A 27,705-nucleotide genomic window follows, 5' to 3' on the forward strand; every position below is an offset into this window, starting at 1 on the left:
CAAGAAACATGATATATTAGGACGAGAGATGAGAAGTATTTTCGACGCCTTACAGCTGCAGTAGACCAGTCGTCACCCCAGCTGATTTTCTGAGCCCGTACAATCTAGCGTAATTCAAAAGTAGTTGGCGACCCTCGCCATTTGAGGGTACACCTTCAAGCTCTGAGGGTGACATTGTTATACTAGACCCTATACCTACCTACACGCTTTTTAAGAGTTCAGAATGCACCCCAGTATGTTACGTGGCACGATCCTAGGCGTCTACCGTTGATGGCCAGATTTCAATAGAACAATAGTTTGAGTAGAAGGTCGGCATGTAGCGTAATCTTGTTGAAATCACATCTCAGACAAATCAAATCCACGCAATTTTCGCCAAAGAAAAGATAAAATCATTGAATGGTAATGCTCACCAGTAACAGTTACATTTATACATTCTTCCTCGTATTGAAACAAATATGGGCTAATGAGTCCACTAGCCAAGAAACCATAGTACAACAAATATTATCGGTTCTTTTAGGAAACATGAAAAATATACGATCATTGGTTGAAAAATGTGTTTATATCTAACTGTACACTGTATTACATCTCAAGAAATATCTTTGATTTAGTCTAAAGAGAACTAAGAATAGACTCGTTCAAAACTAAAGATAGTCTCATTGAACGTTGATAAGGAAATTACGATAAGTTGGTAATATTAATATGCGTGATTCACCGGATGCCTCTGCAGAGCAGAGGAGCGTGGGACGTAAACGTCAGCACGTCGACGACTGTATGAAAGTGGTGCCGGTGTACATACATATAGTGCCCAACAAAAGTAGTCACACCCTGACTTACGTTGTTTCTAATAACAACACGATAGACGTTTGTTCAAATATTCACGTGTTTAATTTATATATGTTATAATTATAAATATAACTACATATACGCTAAACATTAATTCCCTAGTCGCTTTTATCAAAAAATGAAAAACCTATCTCTTAATCTAATACAATATTAATATATTATGTTTGTCTCGACTTACTATTTTGGAACCAATTGTTAGTACGTAAGTCCAGACTATGACTGTTTTGCAGTCTAAGGTCCTAACCAGGGTGGGGCAAATGGGCACTTGCTCTCTTTTAGCTATTCGTAGATAAATCAGTTTTTAATTTAATTTTGTTTGAAAATGTTGAATCGGTGTAAAAAAAATTCTGATAAAAATGTCGGAATTTACGGGCGAATGCATTATAAAACGTAGCCTGTGACAATAATTTTGTTCGGCACTGTATGTATTTCGTTGTAGATTGGATAATGGGCCCTTAACAACGCAACGTAACGTTATATGTGGACAAGCAGCAGAACAGCAATGGTTGAGAGGGAGAAAGAATCGGCTGCACGACGTGTAAACTACAGATAGAAAAAGAGGAGAAAAGTAACGTGAGCGTAAACGACACGCTGAATGCATTGAAAGAGCAGACTGGATTTAAGTGTCGTTTCCACCGAGCTGGTCCTGTTTGAACGAGTAGACCGATTCTCTTTCCGCACGATAGTAAAGCCATTGCTTGCCGCTCGAAGCTATTTAACTCCTTCGTAATATGAATGCCCGTGTAGGTACTCGAATTTCAATGGAACATTGGGATTTCATTAGAAACTTCTAGTCTTCGCCAACAGGCGTGTTTGACTTATCAGAAAGTGTTGTCGGACAGTTTTTTCATTATTAATGAAACGTAAGGGTGCGTCTCTGGGAAAGGTGATCTATACACTCTGTCGGTAAGAAGAAACCAAAAGAAAACATCATTAGAGCCATTGCACGTTAATATCAAACGTGTATTCCCGAGACTGGAGTAAAAAGGTTAATTATTTTGAGTTTGATAATCCCCTGGTACTAGTGAAATCCCTGTGTATACTTTTATAAGCCAGGGGTGACGAACTGGTGACTCGGGAGTCAGTTGTGGCTCCTTCCTCTACTTTCATGTTCTACGCATGCGTAGAAAAACTGCCCCCACTATGCCTAATTGGGGGCAGTTCTATACTCTACAGCGTTGAACGAAGGCTTGCTGAGTATCTAAGTGATAAATCTGATGGTGGGAGAATTAGTTGGCTGATAGTGGGACTCCCGTGACTCTCGACGGGGAAGTTCATCACCCCTACTATAGGCATTGACCTTGGTACTCCAAACGTCGCTACATAAAACTACACTCCGCGACAAAAAGGTAGCACGCCATATAAACATAACTTTTACAAATTTGCGAAGCAACGTAATATATTGCTTTTGGGTTCTGTTATTTCCTTCGCAGCAGCAACACAATTTAATGTCTTTTTTAAAATTGCAAAATGGTTCATTATATTTTTTAAGACATCATAAAACACTTTAAGATTACGATTTTCCAATTTTGCAATTTAAAAAATAAAGCAACCTTCTTTCCTCAAATTCTAAGATGTTGCTACTTTATAACTGTTCGGTTTTTCGCTACGAAAAATTTCCGTTAATTTCACAAGATCTCATTACCGAAACAAACACGGTACTAATACAATATTAAGTATTATATGGTATGAACAGTTCGACGATTTGAAACACTTTGAAACTGTGCTATCATTTTGATGTTTATGTTTACAAATGTAATTTAAGTCAGCGAACAAAATGGGCAACGTTTATACCGAACAAAAATAGTTTAGTTTTAACTAAAAATTGGTATGTAATGTTAGAACCATTAGTATTCAATGACATTTACGAAAATTCACAAAATTACGTAGTGTATTATCTTTTTATCGTGGAGTGTACGAGTCGATATTAACAAAACGTGAGGGTTACATCTTTGAGGGAGCTGTCTATAGACAGCTGTAAGAATCCTAAGCTTGCTTAGTCATAGTACGCTAGGGTCAAGAGGGTCTCCCAAACCCGTTCCTTTTTTACTTGGATAACGATGAGAGGGCTGGTTTTTCTCAGTCTAATAACTCTCTGGTAGTGGTGCGCCGCGAGTAGATCAAGTTCACGGTCTGTGAACCAGAACGTTGTACAGGGTGATCCACCTAAATTACTTGAAAATCGTTTTTTCATATGAAAATGTATAAAAATAACGTTCTTTTTTAATACTCTAAGAATAGCAATGTAGAAATGTAATCATACAGAGAATAGAATACATTTAACGCACTCTTATCTACCGGTAGTTCACTTCGCACGGTTTTGTTTCCTTCCGCGCGGTGTATTATGCTTGCATGAATGTAAAAGTTTCAGTGATCTTGTATAATTACTAGCGGTTACACTAATTTGTCTCACCAGTGACTGTTGCTTCGAATGCTCATTTGCTGTATTTACATTAACTAGCCATTCTATACACTCTTTAGTGTTTGTTTCACATTATTAATGGTATTCGATGAAAGTGCTTTTACATTTATTTTATTTCTAGAGCCATGTATTTTTATATTATTTTTGTAGCAAGTTTCGAAGCTTTGTATTTCTAAGCTACTATTTTACAAAATACATTTATCGTAGTTAATTCATCATTTAAACCAAACAATCGTTATCAACGGGCAAGAGAAGTATATTTTCAATAGTACGTTTATTCATATATTTATTATAATACAATTGAATCGGTGAGTTAAAAAACAATACAAATCCAAAGTTAGCTATTTTAGAAAAATCTTAAAAGTAATTGTAAAATTGATAGAACTACACTTAGGGATTAAAAACAATCTAAAGGAAAAGTACGCTGCAACTCAGAAGATTGTGAAAAACAAACATTAATTTTGCATCCTCTACTTTGAGACTAGCGATTCTGAAACTTTCTATTTTTCTAAATTTATCCTTTTAAGATGAAGTCTGATAACAAATTTCTTCTTTCTTTCTCGCAGAATAACAGTCTGTAAATAAAAAATGGTATACATTTGAAGAATTATTTGTGATGAAATCATACGTCAACGAGTTAGGAATTAAAAACGAAAAAATTTAGTTTTGAATCGATACCAGGAAATATCTCTAACAACTTTGCCAACCATGTTTATAAAGTTATTTACTACTCGGTAAGCAAGAATGTTTCTCTTTTATTGTCATTAAGAACAAATCAGAGACTCGATGTTTTGCAACGAACAAGGCGTCCCAAAGATTTGAAAACGAGAGTTTTGAAAAACAATACATACATCGATTTCTCAGCGAAAATCCTTTGTTGCTTCTGTTTAATATGGCGGCTGTTTGCCTCATGGGGTGAATTTGACGGCCGACACGGCGGAATTGAGTTAAGGCACGCACACTCAAACACGTTCTAGTACTTATTCTAGAAAAAGCGTACGAACAGGGTTGCACGATGCTCTTCGAGGCACCCTTTAGTGCAATCTTCGAACGTGCGTTTTTCACTGGGTGAATAGTATGCAGATTTCTTTAAAGAGTCAACGAGATAGAGTACGTGTTCGTCGCTTACAAAAGGAAGGTATTGGTAGCTTTCTGGGAAAATGGAATTGAAGACTCTAACACACTTTTCCTTTAGAAACGGTCTAATGCACGAAAGAGCTAAACAAAATTTTATTGAGATAACGGATAATGGATAAAAATCAGGATTAACATTTTATTTGCCATAAATATTCGAAGAAAAATTCATCCCAATGAGAAATTTTTCGTTAATATAAGAATTTATCTGTGAATTTATTGGAATAACTCGTTCGATACAGTAAGACCGCATAAACAGTACTGAATGCTTAACATTTTTTCAAATTTTATTTTTTAAACCTTATCATATTACCTTTACAATTAACTTTTCTTCAAATGTTGAATCAGAAAGTTTATTGGTTTTTGGTAGATTGGTGCATAAATCAATAACCTCTGTACTTATGTATGTAAAGTGTTGTTCTCTTGAAGATTTGCTTAGTCTTGCGCCTGAAATGATTAACTACTATACATATAGGGAGTTCGGCCATACTTAGGAAAAATTTTAATGGGAGATTCTAGAGGCCAAAATAGGACGAAAATCAAGAATAGCAATTTGTTGATTGAGGCTTCGTTAAAAAGTTATTAAAAAATTAAATTAAACAAATTTCAAATCATTATGAAAAAATTATTTTCGGTTGCAGGCGTCGATTGCAATCATTTTTGGTCATTACACATATCCCCGAAATCCTTACGCATTTTCGAGAAAAAAATTCCTCACCGAAAATCTACCATGAGGCCAGAAATGCTTTCCTGAAATTTCATGCGTAACTTTAAAATGTCATAACTTTTGAACCGGTTGGAGGATTTTAATGTTTCAAACGGCAAACAACGCGCATTTTGGTCAAGAATATGTAGAAAATCTAACAATATTCGAAAAGTTGATCCTTAACTCCGTGAAATAAGAAAAACCCCATAAAAATGGTTTCATTTTCAAACGGCCATAACTCCAACAATAGTGAATATACTTTAATGAAACTTTTTTCTGAAGTAGGGCTCATGAATACCTACAAAAAGGTATTAGACAACTTTTCTGTAGGGCGTCAAACAAAATTATTAAAATAAAAAAACGAGTTTTTACGAAAAATCGACAGGTGCCTAAATTTTTTAACGAAAAAAAAATTTCCAATCGTTCTGGAAAAATTATTTTTGATTGCTGGGGTCAATTATAATCATTTTTGGTCAACAGACATACCTCCGAAATCCTACCCATTTTCGAGAAAAAAATTTTAGTACAGGCGGAAGTTTAAACTTTAATAATTTTTTAACGAACCTCAATCAACAAATTGCTATTCTTGATTTTCGTCTTATTTTGGCCTCTAGAATCTCCCATTAAAATTTTTCCGCAGGGGTGATTCGGGGAAGAAATAAAATAAATGATAGCGTTTGGGCTCGTGTTCCTTGTCTCGTGTCCTCTTAAATAAAACACCGACACCTCAAAGGTTCGAGACCACACCAGAATGCGACGTAATTACAAAAGTGTCGGTAGTCTTTGCTAAAGAAAAGTCTGTCGCGTCGACAAACGAGCCAACGGCGTGGCGATATTAAGAATATTCGCAGCATCCTACAGTATAAAATGTAAAGTAAGAAATACCGTGTCGATATCTGCAATAGTATAGAAGAAAAGAGCTTGTCGCTATACTAGCTTACACTCCCTAATACTAGGGAGTGTAAGGTCAGATGCAGACGAGCGGGATTAAAATTACAAAGATAGGGCAAGACCGACGTACAGTGAGTCACAGCCAAAATCGTACATCACATATATGAAAATGTTTCACTTTAAAAAAAAAGTTTACGAATGATTTGGAAAAAAAGTAAGGCAGACATATTTGTAGGATTAAAATTGTAATTTAATCACTTAGTCAGAACTCGCGAATTAACAAAACATGGAACAAGGAACTTTATTAACACCAGAACAAACACCAAACAAATAATATTCACTAAATCGTTATAATCGTAATCACAAAATCGTTATAATCGTAATCACCGTCACGTACAATCGTTTCGTCGTCGAATCGACCGGCAAAAGATCCCGTTGCCTTCTCGACGCGTCCTTTTAACCCTTTCCCGTCCCAAACATCCGCCGATTCCATATCCGGAGAAGTTTCCAGAACATTCCCGTCGTTTCGCAACAACGTTCCGTTACCATACTTCATACATTCATACATCCAATCATGCAATCGTTCAGGGTCGACACATTCACGCAATTCAATCCTTACCAGTTCCACATCCGGTAATCTTTCCCGAATGTTCTTAACATTTCCAAACATTCCATCTCTATGGCCAACGCACTCATACATTCAATCGTTCAATTAGAGTCGACACATTCAGATCACTCAGCCGTTCTTCACGATCGATACGAAACGACGGAAAACACTCGTCTCCTACATTTGTTAATTCGCGAGTTCTGACTAAGTGATTAAATTACAATTTTAATCCTACAATTGGGGGCTCGTCCGGGATAGACAACGATCAGAATTCGCAACGGTACGAATTAAGGAGCAATAATTGAAGACTGAATATTACGAAATGGATGAAAGGGATTTACAAGATCTTACCACGGCACGTTTAAAGGAGATACTTAGAGAACAGTCTCTCTCTACGAGTGGAACGAAGAATGAATTAATTTCAAGATTACTTGATCATGGCATCGGCGCGGCAGCGGTCGTCATCGAGAGTGTACCGGACAAGGACGACTTAGAAGGCCCACGAACTCCTCGCGCTCCGGCTCAGGCCGCTGAGATAGAGCTGCTAAAGCTCCGGCTGGAGCTCGTGGAAAGAGAGAAGGAAGTGGCCATTCGAGAAGCAGATTTGGCAAGACGGGAGCTGCAGATTTTTCGAGCAACACCGACGAGCAACGTGCCGCGGCCGAAGAGCACGGAGACGGTGAGCACGACTATTGAACCCCTCCGTATGGGAATCACGGCGATCGCGGAGCTACTGGGTAATTATAATGGTTCAGAGGGTACATTTGAGACGTGGGCAAGGCAGCTTCGGCTTTTACGCAGTGTTTACGGATTACAAGACGATGCGTGCCGTGTACTTATGGTGACCAGACTCCGCGGGAAGGTGCTTGAGTGGTTTCATTCAAAGTCTGAATTTATGACGATGCCGTTTGAAACTTTACTGGGGTACATGGAGGCGATGTTTCACCAACGACCCAATCGACTGGTAGCAAGACGACGGTTCGAGGAGAGGATGTGGCGACGCGGGGAAACGTTCGCCGATTACCTTCACCAGAAGATAATCCTTGCGAATCATATTTCCATCGACGAGGGGGAATTCATCGATTGTGTCATCGATGGAATACCCGATCCCATCCTACAGGATCAGGCGCGTTTGCAACGGTTCAACTCGAACGCCGATTTGCTGGAGAGAAGGTGTGGCAGCTGCGGCGAGCGAGGGCATCCGACAGCAAAGTGCCCGGCGCAGGACAGAGGTCGTAAGTGTTTTCAATGTAATCTTTATGGTCACATTTCGCGCGAGTGCCCGACGAAAAAACAACCCGCGAAAACCGTCCTTGCTGTCGTAGAAGCTGCAGAATCGATGTTTAGAAAAAATGTATGTGTAAATGGGTGTGTCGCGGAAGCTGTCCTCGATACGGGCAGCGACGTATCTTTAATTCGAAAAAATGTGTACCTTGACATCGGGGCGCCGCGGTTGATAGCAGGGGAAATCCGGCTACGGGGTATAGGTCCGCGAGAATATCGTACGCTTGGAAAGTTTAACGCGGAGATTGAGATCGATGGGGAAATGCGCGGAACCACGTTGCACGTCGTAGAGGATCGGGTGCTAGGGCATGGTGTTTTGCTAGGGCGGGATTTTATAAATACCGCGGAGTGGTTAATAAGAGACGGAACAATGAGGTTGATGAAACAAGCAAGCGTGCAAAGCATCGCGCCCGAGATTCTATGCGTGGACCAGAAATACGAGCGCGACGTGGTCGACCTATCGCACGTTCGAGATACGAAGGCACGGAAAGAAATAGAGGAGGCCGTGCGCGATTACAAACCCGTCGAAAGCCGCGATGTCGGGGTAACGATGAAAATTGTCGTGAAGAACGAGGAGCCGGTGTATCAGCGTCCGAGGAGGCTATCTCCCTCCGAGAGGGAGGAGGTTAATCGTCAGATCAGCGAGTGGATGCGCGATGGCATTGTGCAACCCTCTCTCTCGGAGTACGCGAGTCCGGTAGTGCTCGTTAAAAAGAAAGACGGTGGTATGCGTTTGTGCGTCGATTATCGCCTCTTGAACGCGAAAATCGTCCGTGACCGATACCCCCTCCCACTAATCGAAGATCAGCTGGATTGTTTACGCGATGCGATGGTTTACAGTACATTAGATTTACGAAACGCCTTTTTCCACGTGTCGATCGAATCAGAGAGCAGGAAATATACCTCCTTTGTTGTGCCTGATGGGCAATATGAATTTCTGAAAGTGCCTTTCGGCTTATGTAATTCTCCCGCCGTTTTTCAGAGATTCGTGAACGTCGCTTTTAGAGACCTCATCGCAGATAAGATCGTCTTAACGTACATTGACGACCTAGTTGTGCCCGCGAAAAATTATGAAAGCGCTGCTGAACGGTTAAAGGTCGTACTTAAGCGGGCAGCGGAGTGTGGTCTGGTCATTAATTGGTCCAAATGCGAGTTTCTTAAAACGCGGGTAGAGTACCTCGGGCATATAGTGGAGGGGGGCACGGTATGTCCGTCCGAAACCAAAACGAAGGCGGTGGCACGATTCCCGACTCCGACAACAATAAAGCAAGTGCAGAGTTTTCTTGGGCTATCTGGTTATTTTCGGAAATTTATTCAGGAATACGCGGCAATGGCACGCCCGCTAACACAGCTGTTAAAAGCCAATACGCCTTTCCGATTTGGGGAGGAGGAGCAGAACGCGTTTCAGTCGCTCAAGGAAGCTCTGCGCCGAAAGCCGGTTTTGCGAATATGTATATCGGCCCGAAAAGGAAACAGAGCTTCACACCGACGCATCTATGTACGGCTACGGGGCGATATTGCTACAGCGCGACAGCGAGGACGGCGCGTTTCACCCGGTATACTACGCAAGTGGGAAGACCACACCAGCAGAGCAACGATACCCGAGCTACGAGCTCGAGGTCCTGGCGATTGTGAGGGCCCTAAAGAAGTTTCGGGTCTATTTGTTGGGCATTCGATTCAAAATTATCACGGACTGTCGGGCGTTCGCGCTGACCATGAGGAAGAAAGACCTCTGCGTCCGGGTAGCGCGATGGGCACTTTTGCTGGAGGAATTCGAATATGCGATCGAGCATCGGCCGGGAAGCTCGATGAAACACGTTGACGCGCTAAGCCGTAATCCGACGTCGAATTGTCTCGCGATTGAGAGTGGGGACAGCATCACAGCGCGAATTTGTAAAGCGCAGGAACGCGACGATGGCCTGCGGAAAATTATAGATACTGTTAGCGAGCGGGGAATCGACGGGTACATGACAAAGCGGGGGCTCCTTCTGCGTGAGGTAGACGACGAATGGCGTATCGTGGTGCCCAAGGACATGCAGACGCAGATTACGCGAAGAGCGCACGAAAACGGACACTTTTCCGTCGCCAAAACGGAGGCATTATTACGTCGCGATTATTGGTTCCCCGCGATGCGGGAAAAAGCGGGGAAAATAGTCGATAATTGCGTGGACTGCATTCTTGCTGAACGTAAGAGGGGGCGGCAGGAAGGGCTGTTGCACACGATTGAGAAGGGGGATCGGCCCCTCGATACCTATCACGTTGACCACCTCGGCCCTCTTGCGTCCACCAAGAAGCGATACGGTCATATTCTGGTTGTGGTGGATGCATTTTCTAAGTTTGTATGGTTGTACGCCACGAAGTCGACGAATTCTGTAGAGGTTGTGGATCGGTTGAGAAAACAGGCGGAGATTTTCGGGAATCCGCGACGAATCATCTCGGATCGGGGCACAGGACGTACAGTGAGTCACAGGACGTACAGTGAGTCACAGCCAAAATCGTACATCACATATATGAAAATGTTTCACTTTAAAAAAAAAGTTTACGAATGATTTGGAAAAAAAGTAAGGCAGACATATTATTGTAAATATATCTGTATTTATTGTGTAATAATGACAAAAGAAATGAATCTTGCTTAACATAAAAAAAATTAAGTTACTATAATACGGTGCAGAGAACATCTCACAGCTAAACTCGTACACATTAAGAATATTGTTTTATATTTAAATTAAATTAAAAATTAGTACTTTGTAGGATATCCTCGGCTGCATTCTACGGCATGTAACCTTTTTGGCATTGATTTTATTAGATTTTGTGTAAAATCGGGTTCAATTTTTCTCCATTCTTCTTCCAATGCCTTTTTTAAATCATTTTTATTAGAAATCGTATGTTTTCTAATCCTTATTTCTAATTTATGTGAAATATTTTCAATTACGTTAGGGTCGGGTGATTGGGAAGGTGTATTGATAACTTTCGGGCAGTTATATAATTGCCACGTTTTGACAATATGCGACGTATGTTTTGGATCGTTATCACTATAAAATTTAAAACAATTCAAAATTCCTAATTTTTCGACACTACTTTTTAAATTCTTTTTTAAAATATTCAAATAATCAAATTTGTCCATGTTGCCTTCAATAAATTCCAAATTTCCTGTTCCAGTAGCTGATATACACCCCCAAACCATCACTGGCCCACCTCCATTTTTAATAGTAGGATTCATATTTTTTATTTTAAATTCTTCATTAGGTTTACGTCATATAGTAACTTTGCCATCTGAATGAAAAAGATTAAATTTGCTTTCGTCGGCAAACATAACTTCTTTCCAAAAACTAAAATCCTTAGGTAGATACTGCCTCGCAAACTCTAGTCTCTTTTTTTTATTTTTATCGCTGACAAATGGTTTATTTCTTGCTGTACGCCCATGGAAATCATTCTTTCTTAGTACTCTTTTTACAGTTTCTAGATTAACAGATATTTGCAAACATTTTTCCACCTCGTTCGACAATTTAGGTGCACTCAGCTTTGGATTTTCTTTGATTTTTCTAACTATCCATCGGTCATCTGTATTCATTCTTCTCTGTAGCGTTTAATAATGTATTGGGTAGTGCTAATACTTCTACAAATAATTTTTGCAATTTCTCGATAGCTTTTACCATTTTGAAAGTTCTTTACAATTTCTCGAACCTATAGTGTCGTCTGCTTCATTGTTACTGTTGTTACGATTTATTTCCTTGCTTCGATGCAATACCACGTTTACTAGCAAGTTAAAACAATGTGATCTTCTTTTGTTTTTGATTTTAGCTGTGAGATGTTTTCTGCACCGTATTATAGCAACTTTATTTTTTTTATGTTAAGCAATATTCATTTCTTTTGTCATTACTACACAATAAATACAGATATATTTACAATATATGTCTGCCTTATTTTTTTTCCAAATTATTCCTGAACTTCTTTTTTCTAGTAAAACATATTTTCATATGCGGTGTACGATTTTGACTGTGACTCTATCTATGTCTGACTTGGTTGTTTTGCAAAAACAAAGAATCGCAATGGCGATGCGCCGCTCGTGTGCATTTAGCGTAAAGCTATGCCGAATCGAATAAATTAACGAGAACGCTTTCGATAGCGTGAAATCTTGTTTTCACATTCCTTTAAAATACTCTGTTCTGTTAGAATCATCGGAACGTTGGCGTCTCCTTGGAGTACGAGGACTGGTGCGTTAGTGTCTGAAGTGCTTTCCACCCTGCTGACGCGCGAAGAGAAACTCTGCAAGCGGGGAGAAAAAGGAAACTCCTCGCTAAAATTCTCTCCGATAATTTTTTCACTCCCGACACATACACACACACGATATATATTCTGACGTGGGAATCGATAAGAATCTTAGGTCCACGAACTCGCCTCTGAAAGCTGGACTCGAACATGAAACGATTTGCGGTAACAGAATTTATAGCTCGTGTGCTTCCATACTTCCAAGCAGGAATCGAAAACAGTTATGATATCGGTTTCATGATGTTTTAAGGTTATAGATACAGCAATCCCTTGTTACTGTTCGCTAGCTTGTCAACGTTATCGAGGGAGGTACTTGCTAATTGCTAACTGTTATTTGTGTTGGGCTTGATCGCATTACAGGCGAAAGTGAGAAACACTGAGAGTGAGTGAAACAGAGAAAAATGTTCAACGTTTGTTTCTACTACAGGTTCTGTAGTGTAAAAGTGTATAATTTATCTTGCATTCCTTTTCTAATTCTCATAAGTATAAATATGATCTTGTTTGGTATCATTTCTATTGGAAAAAGCTCAGCAACGCGATTAAACTAATTTCATAGTTATAAATTAGAAAATATAACAATTTTATTTTTTTCTTTCAGTGATTCATTCGTATTGTGTCATTGCGCGAGTTATATGTAGGTAACATGGACGCTCGTCTTGTCGAAGCAGTTTTAGGAATTGCGAACAATATCGAGGGAAACAGTAGCAAACGTTACACAAGGGACCACTGTATCTCGGCTTCGGTTTCTGTCTTTGAAGACTAATATTACAACGGTTTTAAAACTGTTATTAAAAGAGCACTTAAGGAGGTCTTTTACTATAAACCGCCACATAGTTCGATTTTTTTTTTTTTTTATATATCTCAAGATCTACTTGACCGATTTCGCTCGTGTGTCGCTATAGCCCCTAGCACGATGAAGTCAAAATCATTATTTTTTCTATGTGTTTTTTAGCCTGCTAAAGTTAAAAACAACAAAAAAAATCGATATCTCAACTTCAAAATGCTGTCATCTTTTTAATTATCAATTTTTTTTCTATCCTGCTACCTGCTGTAGAACAATATGTATATTCTGATTTAGAATCTCTTTCGTATTTTTTGTTGAAAAGAAACACAACGACTGGAATCGTGGAAGCCATGAGAACACTTTTTCAACAATTTTGATTGTTCTCGTTGGAAAAATTTGCAACTATTATTAAAAGAGTGGCAACTATATGTATATGAAACACGCTGATGCAAGGAATTGCATAGGTTCTTTATAAAAAAAATGCTAAAGAAAACAAAATAAAAACACGTTTTACAGTAGATGACCCCCTTAATGTGTGAAAACATGACTCTGTAACTAGATAATTTAGAGTTACTGCGAGTTTAAATTTTGTAGTCCAAACTGATCCCATGAATCATCCTTTTGTATTAAAGGGACAACATTCTGTAACAGAAAGTCAAATTGAATTTCGTTTGTTCTTAAATGATTGTTTAAACTTCTTGGATCTTCTGTAGCAAGGTTTTTTAATAATTGCGCGAATGAACCCAATTATTCACGCCGTTGTAAACACAGTTTTATCCATCATCGAAGAGATCAATGTTTTTTCTTTTTTCTAATATTTTACGACACTCTTCTACAAGGACCAAAACTTATTAACTTCCCGTACTTTAGCGAGTCTGACTCGTGATGAAGATTTTGGCCCAAACATAAATATCACGAACCAGACTCGCGAACAGAAAGTCGACCCAAACGTAAACATCACGAGCCAGGCTCGCGGACAGCAAATTACGATCGTGATTGAGTTTTAGTTCCTATCAGTACGCCATAAGAGTCGGTCACGATTCTTACAATCTCTGTTACAAAGCAGCGTGACATCAGTCTGGTCTGTTTACCGCGCGTTGATGCCTACCATTTGGGCTCGGATTTCGTCGAGCTAAATGGCATGGGAAGGGGTTAACTAAATTTTGACACTCGATACTTTATTCGTCGACATTTTCAAAATTAAACAGGTGTAAATAGTGCATCCTTCATCTTTCACTTTCGAGATGGATGGCCATCCGTGACGATCACCTAAAGCGAGAAAGCATAAATTCGTCTCGAGACCTTTGGTCCTCCGTAAAGAAATAAGAGCGAAGAGAACCTCGCGGAACGTAAAGTTACAAAAACGATAGCGGAATACGGGAAAACACGTTGTTCGTGTGCCAGTCGCTAGCGCACAGAACGAAGCACGCGAGAACCTAGATGCTCGCGCGGTGCATAAAAGGGAGTATGCATCGTGCCAGCTTCATTGTAAGGCACTCTGGTCGTCTCGTTTTGCCGTGAGGCCGACGTGCACCGCTTTATATGCGACGTTCGAATTCAGTGCTGACAAAAATGAGATTCGTTTCTTGCTTCGATTAGCTGATTCGAGTGGTTCGTCGACCCCGACGACACAAGAATTTTTTATTCCCTCTCGATCGCTCGCTCGAAGGCCCCAACCGCGTGAGAAAAATTAATTTTCATCGACTAGCTCGAGGCGACCGCCTTTCGCGAAGTCTATTTCGCGTTGAATCGATCACTTTTTTTATACGATGTCAGAGATTTTCTTCGAACAAGGATACAGTTGTTCTTGTTGTAAAATATAACGCACTGTATGAGATATAGTAGTATATTTAAAAGAAAGAAATTACATGTGGTTACTTTGTGAGCTCGTTAACGACTGCCCAATATTCAGTGCAGATCGGCATCGCGGTGCTCGCGTACGCAGCGACGCCAATCGTTCGTCAATCGGTAATGTCGGTTACCGACCATCAGTTCTTGCTCCTATTCGTGAACTATGAGAACATTTACTGTACAGTAATCCCTCTCCAATGTTCACCGACTCACAAGGAACCATCGCGAACGGTCCGGCTTCGATTTTGATGAAACTTTGTACACTTATAAAGCAGCCAAAAATAATCGACACGTATTTTTGTTTAGCTGCGGTAACTCGAGTTTAAGGGGTGAAACCACCCCTTGAAGTTTTGGCTCGAAACGGCTATCTCGAAAACGGAAAGACATACAAAAAAATTGTTAATGGGTGAGGTTGATGGTTTCTTATGTACAATAACATGATGTTAAAAAATTTAAAAAAATACAATTTGTTTATAACAAAAAAAAATTTATTAACTTAATTTTTCATTTTATTGAAATTTTCATAATGACAAAAAATGACGAGCATTTTATTCCAAATCCATTGGTATGCGATTTTTTAAAATTGCCTCCTACAGTTTTGCAGATTTTGATGATTTACATCTTGCGCGCACATCCATTATGGTAGTAGCCGTTCTAACTTTGATTTTAATGAAGCACTGTAGGCTTGCACTACTTCTAGAGGACAAAATCGGGAAAAATACAAGAATACCAATTTGTTGATGGAGGCTTCGTTAAGAAATTATTAACGTTTAAAGTTCCGCCCGTACTGAATTTTTTTCTCCGAAATGCCCAAGATTTCGGGGGAATGTGTAATGACCAAAAATGATTGTAATCGACCCCTGCAACCGAAAATAATTTTTTCAGAATGGTTTGAAATTTTTTAATTTTGTTGAAAAATTTCACACATTCTTGAATTTTTTTCTCAACAGTGCGTAGGATTTCGGGGGTATATATATTGACCAAAAATGATTGAAATTGACTCCCGCAACTGAAAATAATTTTTTTAGAACGATTTGAAATTTTTTTTTTCCCCTGAAAAATTTAGGCACCTACGACGGACGGCCCTGTCGATTTTTCTTAAAAATTCGTTTTTCATTTTTAATAATTTTGTTTGACGCCCTACAAAAAAGTTGGCCAATACTTTTTTGTAGGTACCTATGAGCTCTACTTCAGAAAAAAGTTTCATTGAAATATATTCACTATTGTAGGAATTATGGCTGTTTGAAGATTGGACCATTTTTATGGGGTTTTTCTCATTTTGCAGGGTCAAGGATCAACTTTTTGCATATTTTTGCGATTTCTACGTATTCTTGATTAAAATACGCGTCGTTTGCATTTTTGAAAATTAAAATCCTTCAATCCGTTCAGAAGTTATGACATTTTAAAGATCTGCATGAAATTTTCGGACAACATTTCTGGCCATAAATTACATTTTCGATTAGGAATTTTTTTCTCGAAAGTGCGTAGGATTTCGTGGGTATATGTATTGACCAAAAATGATTGTAATTGGCCCCCGCAACCGAAAATAATTTTTTCCTGGAGGATTTGAAATTTTTTAATTTAATTTTTTAATAATTTCTTAACGAAGCCTCCATCAACAAATTGGTATTCTTGTATTTTTCCCGATTTTGTCCTCTAGAAGTAGTGCAAGCCTACAGTGCTTCATTAAAATCAAAGTTAGAACGGCTACTACCATAATGGATGTGCGCGCAAGATGTAAATCATAAAAATCTGCAAAACTGTAGGAGGCAATTTTAAAAAATCGCATACCAATGGATTTGGAATAAAATGCTCGTCATTTTTTGTCATTATGAAAATTTCAATAAAATGAAAAATTAAGTTAATAAATTTTTTTTTGTTATAAACAAATTGTATTTTTTTAAATTTTTTAACATCATGTTATTGTACATAAGAAACCATCAACCTCGCCCATTAACAATTTTTTTGTATGTCTTTCCGTTTTCGAGATAGCCGTTTCGAGCCAAAACTTCAAGGGGTGGTTTCACCCCTTAAACTCGAGTTACCGCAGCTAAAAAAAAATACGTGTCGATTATTTTTGGCTGCTTTATAAGTGTACAAAGTTTCATCAAAATCGAAGCCGGACCGTTCGCGATGGTTCCTTGTCAGTTCTGCGACGCGAACATTATCGAGGGAGCGTTAACGTTACTCATTTTTAAATTTCGTTTTCGTCGTTACATTATTTTGTGAATTTTTCATTTCATTTCTTACATTTTTTGTTCTTAACCAGTCGGCTGTGTTTGACGACTATATCCGTCATGCCTAAAATTTAGTTATCATTTGCTGTTTAAATTGTAATTTTAATAAAAATTAAAATATATTCGTTTTCAATATGTTTAGAATCTTTGGAGGACAAAACGAAATAAAACAAACAAGTGCGCGCTCTGAAAAGGGTCGCCACAGCTGACTGGTTAAGAGCTTCGCTCAAGGTTTTAATAGATGATTATTATTATCAAAAATGTTATGTATTTTTTATATATAATCATTTTTTTGTATTTGCATTACTGTCATAAAAAGTACATCATTTATTTTGCATTCCTTTTTTAATTCTTACTAGTGAGAGCAAATATGACCTTATTTTGGTATCAATTCCATTGAATAAATTGCAAAAAATATAAAAATGTTATTCTTGTCTTTTCGATGATTCATTCAACATTGACGTTCATGAATGTCTCGTCAAAACAGTTCTAGGAATTGGTGGGGATGACTTCGCAAACAATATCGAGGGAAAGAGTAGCGAACGTTAGCGAGGGACCATTGTAAATGAGAAAAAAGAAACATGTTTCATATCAATACTTTTCATTTATCTTTATTAAATATTGTTTACTACATTAGACTACATTTATTTACAAAGAAGTTTTGTCTCTCATTTAATTAACACTATTCCTACCGACACTTCACGTATACCTATTTCTACCGCGACCGGTCAAATGACCGGTTTTCAGCACAACTTATATGTTTTAATATTGAATGAAGATAATAGCCAATTTTACAGTATAAAAATATAGTTTCTTTTATTAAATTATAGAATAACAATATAAAATAATAAATGACTGCCGAATATGCTCTAGGCAACTTTCACGTTTTGATGCTCTCTGTTCGAATCACAAGACTTTACTGATTTGAATTCGTGAGAAGTCGTCTAGGTATCCCCTTCGGTTATGATTTTATTTATTTTACAGTTATAATAGATAAGATGGTGTAAGAAAATCCGAGGTTTTGGACCACTTCAGATATAGTCCGGGCCACAATATAGCGAGGTCGTAAATTAAACACTTGAGGGTTGGGCCCGACTCCTGCTGCGGCACTTAGGGCCGTACATGACATCTTGCTTGAGGGTGCCTTTCTGAATGTCTTTCTATGTCCGTAACTGCACTATCTTTTTTAATTTTCTGCATGCATATATTATAAGCAGGTAAATTAAGATATTAAAGACTTGAAGACTGTTAAGTATGACCTTTACCTGTTACGATACCTTTAAAAGTGGCGACACTAGATAAAACATTTCTTCGTACGACCTTGACTATGGTCTAAGGCCCTTAGCTGCTCATATTTCTGTCAATTTGCTTGTTTCGGGAGCTGAAACGTGTAAACTTTGACACCTACTTGAGTTTACGACCTCGCTATATTGTGGTCCGGACTATACTAGTCTGGCAAATAAACACCGTAAGGCCGATAGGCGAGTGAGAATTATAAACACTTGGTAGTGCCTAAAGCAGTCTCTGGAAGGCACTTTTCAGCTAAAATCATGCCACAACTGCATTATCTTTCGTTTGTAACGACTTTATAGTTTCGGAATTGAGTCTTCGAGATAATACTGTTACAAAATGATATAAATCGTTCAATCGGTAAAATGGCCGGTCGTAGTAGGTAAGACAGGCTATAAATTTTTCTCAGAAAATAAACAATAAAAAAAGAAGTGAATATTAAAAAAAAGTATTATACGTATATTTTAGGAAAAGTCGTGAACTTTAAAACTATTCCTAAAGGTAGGAATAGTGTTAAATGAGAGAAATGTTTAATTCTTGAAAATGTCGTGAAATCGATACATTTGGATTCTCAGCAACACTTTCCCTTACGGTAACAATATGCCCTTTGCTTCTTGCACTACGTTCACACGTTGAAATGTATTGATCAACAACTGAATCAGCGGCTATAAATTTTTCTACTAAACGACGGATTGAATGCTAAACGAGCAACTGTATTATACCCCTCCATGATTTATAAAACACTGAATACACTCAATACGTACAAATATCGTGCGATTCAAACAAGTGAATAATAAATATGGTGGTTATGAAAATTGATAATTCCGTCGCTTTTGTTGGAAACACTAATATAAGAATCACTGAAAAATTCGACCAGTAGTTTCAGCCACAGTGCAAATACGCGTTACGATCGGCGGGAAACGCAAAACTGGAGCCCGGGATATTTCCAATAACGATTTCTCTGTATCTGGAGCACCCAGTGCTCGTTATTGGCGGCGATTACTCGAGTTCGCCAAAGGAACAAGGCTCCCCGAATACCGCGTTCAGATATCTCAAGGAGGCCTTTTAATAACTGCGAAATACGCAACAACAATGGTCCGAGCCGGCATGCCGCAACATGATTTTTACAATTCAAATACTGCCTTCAGTAAAGAGAGAACGCCGACAATGAAATAAGACCGTTCGATCGTTTAGCAGCTGTCGATTCAATTTGCCTTGTCTGGGAGAGGCTTAACGGGCTTGTTATCAGTTTTTATTAAACCAGTATGAATGCATCTCTTATCGGTTCGTAACGAGATTCGAAATAGAAACGAAGGATCGAATATTAGAATCGAGTGGAAGTAGAAAATTAATTTCGTGATGCCGTAACGGAAAGAAACGCGGACATCTTTATTGCGTTGGTTCGAGTCGTAAGTAATTACCCTTTTCTCGTACCAACTTACACCGCTGTGTTTCTAAACATTGTTTCGTGCAATGATATCTTTAAAAAACTAAGCTTTTTTCATTAATTTATTTTTTATAAATATTTGTCAAATTTGTAAGTATTGCAAAACACTAGAAAATATAATAGTTTTGGTAAAAATAAATTCTATATCCATCCACCTCCCATTTACAGTCTTTGAGGTATAATTTAGTAATTTAGGTTATCGGGTCCGTTCAAATTAAACCGCTGCTGATAAAAAAAAAAATTACTTTTTTTATTTCTTTACTTCGCGAATTTCAATCTGGCCTGTTTATGGCGATCAGTGGCTGTTGCTTCTTCATTCTACGTCTTTTTAAGCGTTTTAAATTATTCTGATATTTTATACCAGATACTGGCTACGCTTCTAGCCTATACTTCACGAAAGAACGAGCGACGCGGAATACGAATGTCAACGCGAAAAGAAATCGTGTCGCGGATTTCTCCGGGCACATTTGCAACAGCAGAGAATCGCGTTACAAAGAAAATTGTTCACGAGCCATTTTCTACGTAGTATAGTTCCGACTTTCCCGAAGCGAACTGTGCGTACCTCTGTTGTAAATCCATGAACGGACTTCGTTCATTCCATTTACATTTTTACCGTCCGATGACACGCAACTCGATCTTACACTCGAATCTAACCTCGTCCGCGACCCCGTTATCAAACCGACGTTAGCGTATTTTTACGAGGATCAATTAACCCTTTCACTCTCTAGTCGTTCGAGGCTACTTCCACTTGCCACCGCTGAAGCTCCTTCAACCTCCTCGGACGAATCATTTTTCTTCGAAATGAATACAAATTTAAGCCCTGTGGATGAACGAACGCGCGAAAAAGAGGCGACCGCGAAGTTTCGCGAGAAAGAATACTTACGACTCCGCTCAAATGCGTTCCAAGTAGGTTGCCGAGAGTAGTGCGGCACGCCTGGCTTTTTTGACCTACTTCGAAGCTTGCAAGCTCTCGTAACCTTAAAACAGCGCCGCTATTCCAGTCTTGTGCTTCTAAAGCCCGCGTCGACATTTGCCATTCGACACTGATCGGCACTGTCGAACAATTTTATGTTACGGTATCGTTGTAAACGTCTACGTTGCAGCCCGAAATCTTCCACCTCATTTGCCAATTTATTTTTCACCATAAATAATAATACATTGAAATGGTTTGCTTGAATTTTGTTTTTATGAGTCGTTCGTTTTCGAAATATTTTGATTTAAAGTTTTGGTTTACATATAATAAAAGAATTTCATTAATTAAGTTTGTTTTATAGATGTGGGTAAGTCGGTAGAGCAATTACCTACGAAACCTTTGGTAGTGGGTTCGAATCCCCGCCAAGTTACTTTTTTTCTTTTATTACTTTGAAATGCAAAAATATATTCGATTTGTTTTATTTCATTTTTAATACAAAAAACAGTAGTAGCATATACTTTTCTATATTAATCATTCGTATTAATCATTAGCAAGTAAATTCTGTATTAGTCATTTGCATCGTCAGTATCAACACTTATGATTTTCAGACATGTTTCAAATACAGAATTTACTGGCTAATGATTAATATAGAAAAATACATGCTACATAAATTGCTATTTTACTACTGGACTTTCTACTGTTTTTTATATTCAAAATTAAATAAAACAAATAAAATATATTTTTGCATTTCAAAATAATAAAAGAAAAATAGTAACTAGGCGGAGATTCGAACCCACTACCAAAGACTTTGTAGCTAATTGTTCTACCGACTTATCCATATCTATCAAATAACTTTAATTAATTCTTTTACTACATATGTAACAAACTTTAAATTAAAATATCTCTAAAACGAAAGCTCATTGTGAAGGAACCTGTTAGGGTTGTTTTATACTAGGTATACAGGGTGTTCGGCCACCCCTGGGAAAAATTTTAATGGAAGATTCTAGAAGCCAAAATTTGGGGCTTCGTGAAAAAGTTTATTAAAAAATTAAATAAAAAAATTTCAAATCATTCTGAAAAAATTATTTTTGGTTGCGAGGGTCAATTGCAATCATTTTTGGTGAATAGACATAACTCCAAAATCCAATGCATTTTCGAGAAAAAAATTCGAGTTGTTGCTGTAATTTTTCGACGAAACCGAAAAGTTTCAAATGGTTCTGGAAAAATTATTTTTGTTTGCGTGGGTCAATTAAAATCATTTTTGGTGAATACACATACCTCCGAAATTCTATGCACTTACGAGAAAAAAAATTCTTTACCGAAAATATAATGTCTAGCCAGAAATGTTTCTGTAATTTCATTTTCAGTCTCATTTCTTCTTGTGTTTATTTCTGTAACCTGTTGATAATGTTGCAAGTGGCTCGAAAATGGTAATGGGGCTCCAGAGCTCCAGAAAAATAGGCCGAAAAAATACATTAGATGTAAGGTCTACTCGTATACCTCGTCTGTGATTATACATTATGTAAAATAAGTACCCGGAATTTGTAAATAATACCTCAAATTGCTTACTTAACCCCTTGCACTATTTTCACGAGTCTGACTCGTGATGAAAATTTTAGGCCAAACTTGAATATGACTCGTAATTGACATTTCGTCAAAACATGAATATCACGAGTCAAACTCGTAAATATCGATATTCCGTCGATCGACATATCGTTTTTCAAGTTCCGATATTAGGGCTGATTCCAATCATTCGGGCGTATGGGTTAGGCACGGCTTCTTCCGAATTTCAGCGTAGTGCAAGGTGTTAATCATCCAAATTTATTTTGTCGCCTTCAAAGTAGGCCTCATCAGAAGCAATGCACGTACGCCAATTACAATATTTACTGTTTGTTCATCTGGAAGGAATTCCAAATGAACAACATTACGACAATCAAAGAAAACAGTGAGCATGACCTTAATTTTTGAGCGACTTTTACGCTGTTTTTTAGGGTTTGATTCATTTTCTAAGCGATATTCCGAAGATTGTTGACTTGTTTGCATATCGTACTCATAAACTCATGTTTCGTCATCGGTTATGATGCGTTTCATGAAGGTAAAGTCACTAGAAGCTCGTGAAATCATGTCTTCAGCAACTGCTTTTCAATGTTCCTTTTGCAGAAAATTCAGCTCCTCCGGAACAAGTCGTGCAGCGACACGTCTCATGTCCAAAACTTCAGTTAAAATGTTATGCACGGACATGTTAGACATTTCCAGTTCATCAGCCACCTCTCTAACACTCAGGCGACGATTATCGATGACCATTTTTTGTTATCTTTTCGATGTTTTCGTTAGTTTAATCCATTGACGGTCGGACAGCACATGGCAAATCTTGCACTTCTTCTCGGCCCTCTTTAAATGCCTTGTACCATTCGTATGTTTGCGTTTTTGATAGGCACCACTTACGATAGGCTTTCTGTAACATTTTTAACGCTTCGGCACAAGAAATTTCGTTAGAAACGCAAAATTTAAGGCAAATTCTTTGCTCGACAGTTCTTTCCATCGCAAAAATCGCAGAGTACACGCGAGATCGACTGGTGTAAATAACTGCCGTGAACACACTGGTCGTCATATTGCAATCAAAAGCGTAACAACTGTATACAATGTTGCCTACTTACATACAAAAATTTGTTTCAATACATGCACTGTGGGATTTGAAAGTGAGAAATTCCGGGAACTTATTTTACACAATGTATTCCTCGTTTTCATCACTTGATATGTAGGTATAGTCCAATTATCCGGCATATTTGATTTTCCAACATTGCCCCAGTCCCAAGTATGCCGGATAATCAAAATTTTACTGTACTTCGTTTTCCCAATCTGCATATATTATTAGGTTTCTCCATCATTTTTACAAAAGACACCCATTTTTCTCGCATAATTTATCCTTTTTTCAAATTAATCAGTTTATTAAGTTTCAGAATTATCCTGCTTCAATCTCCTTGTTTTCTTCAATACTTTCGAACTTTATAATTTTATCATCGCTTTCTTAATTCTAATCGGTTTCAAGAAAATCATCGTTACCAATTTCGTTCGGTACTCGTTCTACTTTTTAAAATACCTCTTCGTCATTTTAGTCTCTCTAGATGAATCGGAAAAATAATGAGGATATTACAAACTTACGAACTTCGTGTGTATTTTTATGAAAATGTTGGACAGGGAAGTTATTACCGGGATCCAGAGATCAATTTGTATACATACGTTTCGCCCATCCTCGATCAAGAGCATATTAAGGCTCAACGAATCAAATATCATTGGAGCAACAGTCGATCTGTACGTTCCAATCTCATTTAGTGGTTCTGATATTCAATCCGGCTACGCGTCGCGTACACGATAAACAGCTCACACTGTAATTACACGTTGCGATTATTGTAGAGTATCATGCTCCAGTGCCAAGAAGGGACCGACAGTTCTATCCTTACGTGCAGAAGAGACATTGTTCTGCGCTGGCAGAATACCAACATCGTCTCACATTTCCCAGTGGGACAAGCGCATCTCAAACCTGGAAATAATCTGTACACGGTGTACTTCCTGTCGTTTAAAGAGACTTACCGAGGTTGCCGCACCTCGGGTTGTACCGTCGCGTTGCGTACCATATTGTCCAGAATCCGGAAAAGAGAACACGAGAGGCAAAAGACACTTTGCACACCGGGTGAAACAAAAACAAGGACTCTTATTTACTAGTGGCGCGTGGGTGCTCGAAAATACGGGTTGGATCATGTTCATTTTACATTTCATTCACTTTACTCGATATATGTATACTTGTCACGAGAGTTTCCATACTAATGAATGATGGATACGATGCTATCGTTCTCCATCACTCGACCAAATAAATATTCGACACAACACAGTTTGTAGACATTGCAAACTCGACCAAAGTAATCTAGCCACTGAGTAATTATTTCTGCCTAAACGGAGTAAATGAACCTGCATTGAATGATACGCAACCCGAAAATAATAATTGAAGTTTCTCATCCTTTTAAATATTGTGCTTTCTACACTTCGATTTAAAATAAAACAATTTTTTATACTTCATTACACCACAATTATGAAAATGCTTTTAGGCTTAAAACTTTAGATTTATGAACAAAATTTTGCCCCGCGTCGAATAGTGGATCCCAAATACTATTTTGGATACCGAATATTATCATAAATAATGTTGAGACCAATCTCACGACACGCTCAGTTATACAGAACGAGTCACCTAACGCGATCGCCTTAAATTATTTATAAACCGTTATTCGAGAACTCGAAACTTTTTTTTATTTTTTTATGATTCTCAACTCTCGAAACCCAAGTAGACAAGCTAATGACTACAATATTATATACGACACAGATTTTACCACGACGTGTAGCCTACATAAATAAAAAAGATACGTTCAGCGACGGTGAAGTAACAGGGATCACGCGAGGCTGATCAGTAAGACGATTAATTAAAGCGAGAAAACCTCTGCGAATTGGAAGGTAAGAAAAGAAATTGTGAATTCCACGAAGGAAGTCAGTGTAACATGAGTATTCCGCGTAAAAGTAGATCTTATTCGATGCACATGCCGGCCAGGACGAGCAAGAACTGGAATGCTCAGAATGTTAATCGTTTAATGGGGTATAATCGGTTAATGGGAGTCTGCATTCAACCGAACCTCTCACACGTGCCAGATGATCACGTTTGCCTCTTCTGCCTGTTCGTCTGTTTTTTTTCCAAGCGACAAAAATACTGTTCTTTTGTGGCATTGTTTTAGAAACCATGCGAAGAAATCCAGAAAAGAAATGAATTTCTGTTTGCGCATGGACTTGCTGGAACGAAATATCAAAGATGTTTCGAACCATAAAAGGTTAAGCGAAATTTCTATAGTGTCATTAAATATATTTCCCTGGTTGGTTTATTAAAACAAAGTGTTTTATTTATAAAATCAAAGTTTTACATTTTAATAGTGCGTTCTACCACCATTCTTCCTGATTGTTTCAAAAATTCTATTATTCATACTATTGTTAATAATAGTAACTTAGATTAATAATAGAATCTTTCACAAATTTTACCGCACCCTGTATAAATACAGCAATGCTTGGATAACTGCAAATCATTTTCGATTGGATAAATGAACGATGCTTATCCCTACTATGAAAAGGGGATTCCTTTTGACACATCAAAAGTTCAACGTCGAGTAATGTAACCAGATCTGAGCTCGAATATCGGTAAAACAATACATACCTAGTACATGATGCAAAGTTGAAACATTTTTCTTTTAATAAAACTTTTACCAATGTATTTGCAAGAATTTCCCGATTAAAATAAGACCACACACGATATAACTTGGATTGTATTTGCGTATTTAACACTTCGAGTACTGTGCCGGAGTCATTTTTGACTCATCACTTTCCCCAAGGCACGCGTACAGTACTAAGTATCGCTATTGCGATAGAGATAATTGTATACAGGGTGTTCGGCAACCCCTGGGAAAAATTGTAATGGGAGATTTTAGAGACCAAAATAGGATAAAAATCAAGAATACTAATTTTTTGACGGAGGCTTCGTTAAAAAGTTATTAACGTTTAACGTTCCGCCCATACTGAATTTTTTTCTCGAAAATGCACAGGATTTCAGGGGTATGTCTATTCACCAAAATTGATTGTAATTGACCCCCGTAACCAAAAATAATTTTTCGAGAACGATTTGAAATTTTTTTTTATCGAAAAATTTCAGCACTTACCCGAATTTCTTTTCTCAAACGTGGGTAGGATTTCGCAGGTATGTGTATTCACCAAAAATGATTGTAATTGACCTCTGCAACCATAAATAATTTTTTCAGAATGATTTGAAATTTTTTAATTTAATTTTTTAATAACTTTTTAACGAAGCCTCAGTCAAAAAACTGATATTCTTGATTTTCGTCTTATTTTGGCCTCTAGAATCCCCCATTAAAATTTTTCCCAGGGGTGGCCGAACACCCTGTATATCTGTATTAATGAGATGTCGATGTGAGTTAGAAATGATTTCGGCACAGGTTGCGATGTCCAGTGCACGGAGGGTTAATGATTTTATTTTTGTTTTCATTTACGTAAAATGTTCACCAATATATTTGTGAGAATTTTCCGATTAAAATAAGACCAAACACGATATAATTTGTTTTTAACTTACTTCTAATAGAGCGTAAGATCGTGTTCGCGAGTGCCAAAAGAATGAGTTATTGTTGCTCGTTAACCCTCCGTGTATGTATTGGACTTCGCAGCCTGTGCCGGAGTTATTTCTGACTCACACCGACGTTTCACTAATACAGATATACAGGGTGTTCAGTAACTGGTGGTACAAGCGAAAAGAGGGTGATTCTTCATGAAAAAATAAGTCTAAAATATAGAATAAAAATTGTTCATGTGAGGCTTTGTTTTCGAAACAATCGGCTTTGAATTTTCGCCGGGTACGCGTTCACTTAATCATGTCTTGTTATAACGGATCTCGCTATAGATCATTATCTCGATTGAAGTTTATGTTGATAAACACTTCCAGTGTCATGGAATTGTTTATTGACTTAAACTTAAACTTAAACTGCAATAATACCCATCGAGACAATCATCTATAGCGAGAAAATTCAAAGTCGATTTTCTCGAAAACAAAGCCTCACATGAAAAATTTTTATTCTATATTTTAGATTTATTTTTTCGTGTAGAATCACCCCCTTTTCGCTTGTACCACCAGTTACCGAACACCTTGTATACAATTGTCTCTGTCGCAATAGTGATATTTAATACGCAAATACGATCCAAGTTATATCGTGTTTGGTCTTGTTTTAATCAGACAAACCTCACAAATATATTAGTAAAAGTCCCATTAACAAAAAGTAAAAAGTAAATAATGTCCCTCATTCGCTGTCCTTTTTTACGTTCGGCAAGAATACAAAGCCGAACCAAGCTTATCCAAGATTTACTGTAAATAGTGAAATATTGTTTGAATAGTAGTCAGAATGTTATACAGTAGCGACCGCAACTTTCGTTC

At 37.8% G+C, this 27,705-nt stretch overlaps 1 protein-coding gene across 3 annotated transcripts in view; it reads left to right on the forward strand.

Annotated features, from left to right (window-relative positions):
- Window positions 1-27,705, forward strand: part of LOC122400728 — a 46,358-nt gene that overhangs the window by 8,763 nt on the left and 9,890 nt on the right. Inside the window, exon 1 of one of the 3 annotated variants that reach the window (XM_043402337.1) lies at window positions 19,590-19,727. The exons of 1 other annotated variant lie outside the window; for it this stretch is intronic. The gene's annotated coding sequence lies outside the window, so the exon portion shown is untranslated. Of the gene's footprint in view, window positions 1-19,589; window positions 19,728-25,451; window positions 25,550-27,705 lie in introns of those variants that run through there. One more of the 3 variants, XM_043402338.1, reaches the window with a different exon arrangement.

The sequence above is a fragment of the Colletes gigas genome, unplaced genomic scaffold (genome assembly GCF_013123115.1).
Source record: "Colletes gigas isolate AHSC1104 unplaced genomic scaffold, ASM1312311v1 Colletes_gigas_Sc00020, whole genome shotgun sequence".
Taxonomy (NCBI): Eukaryota; Metazoa; Arthropoda; class Insecta; order Hymenoptera; family Colletidae; genus Colletes; species Colletes gigas.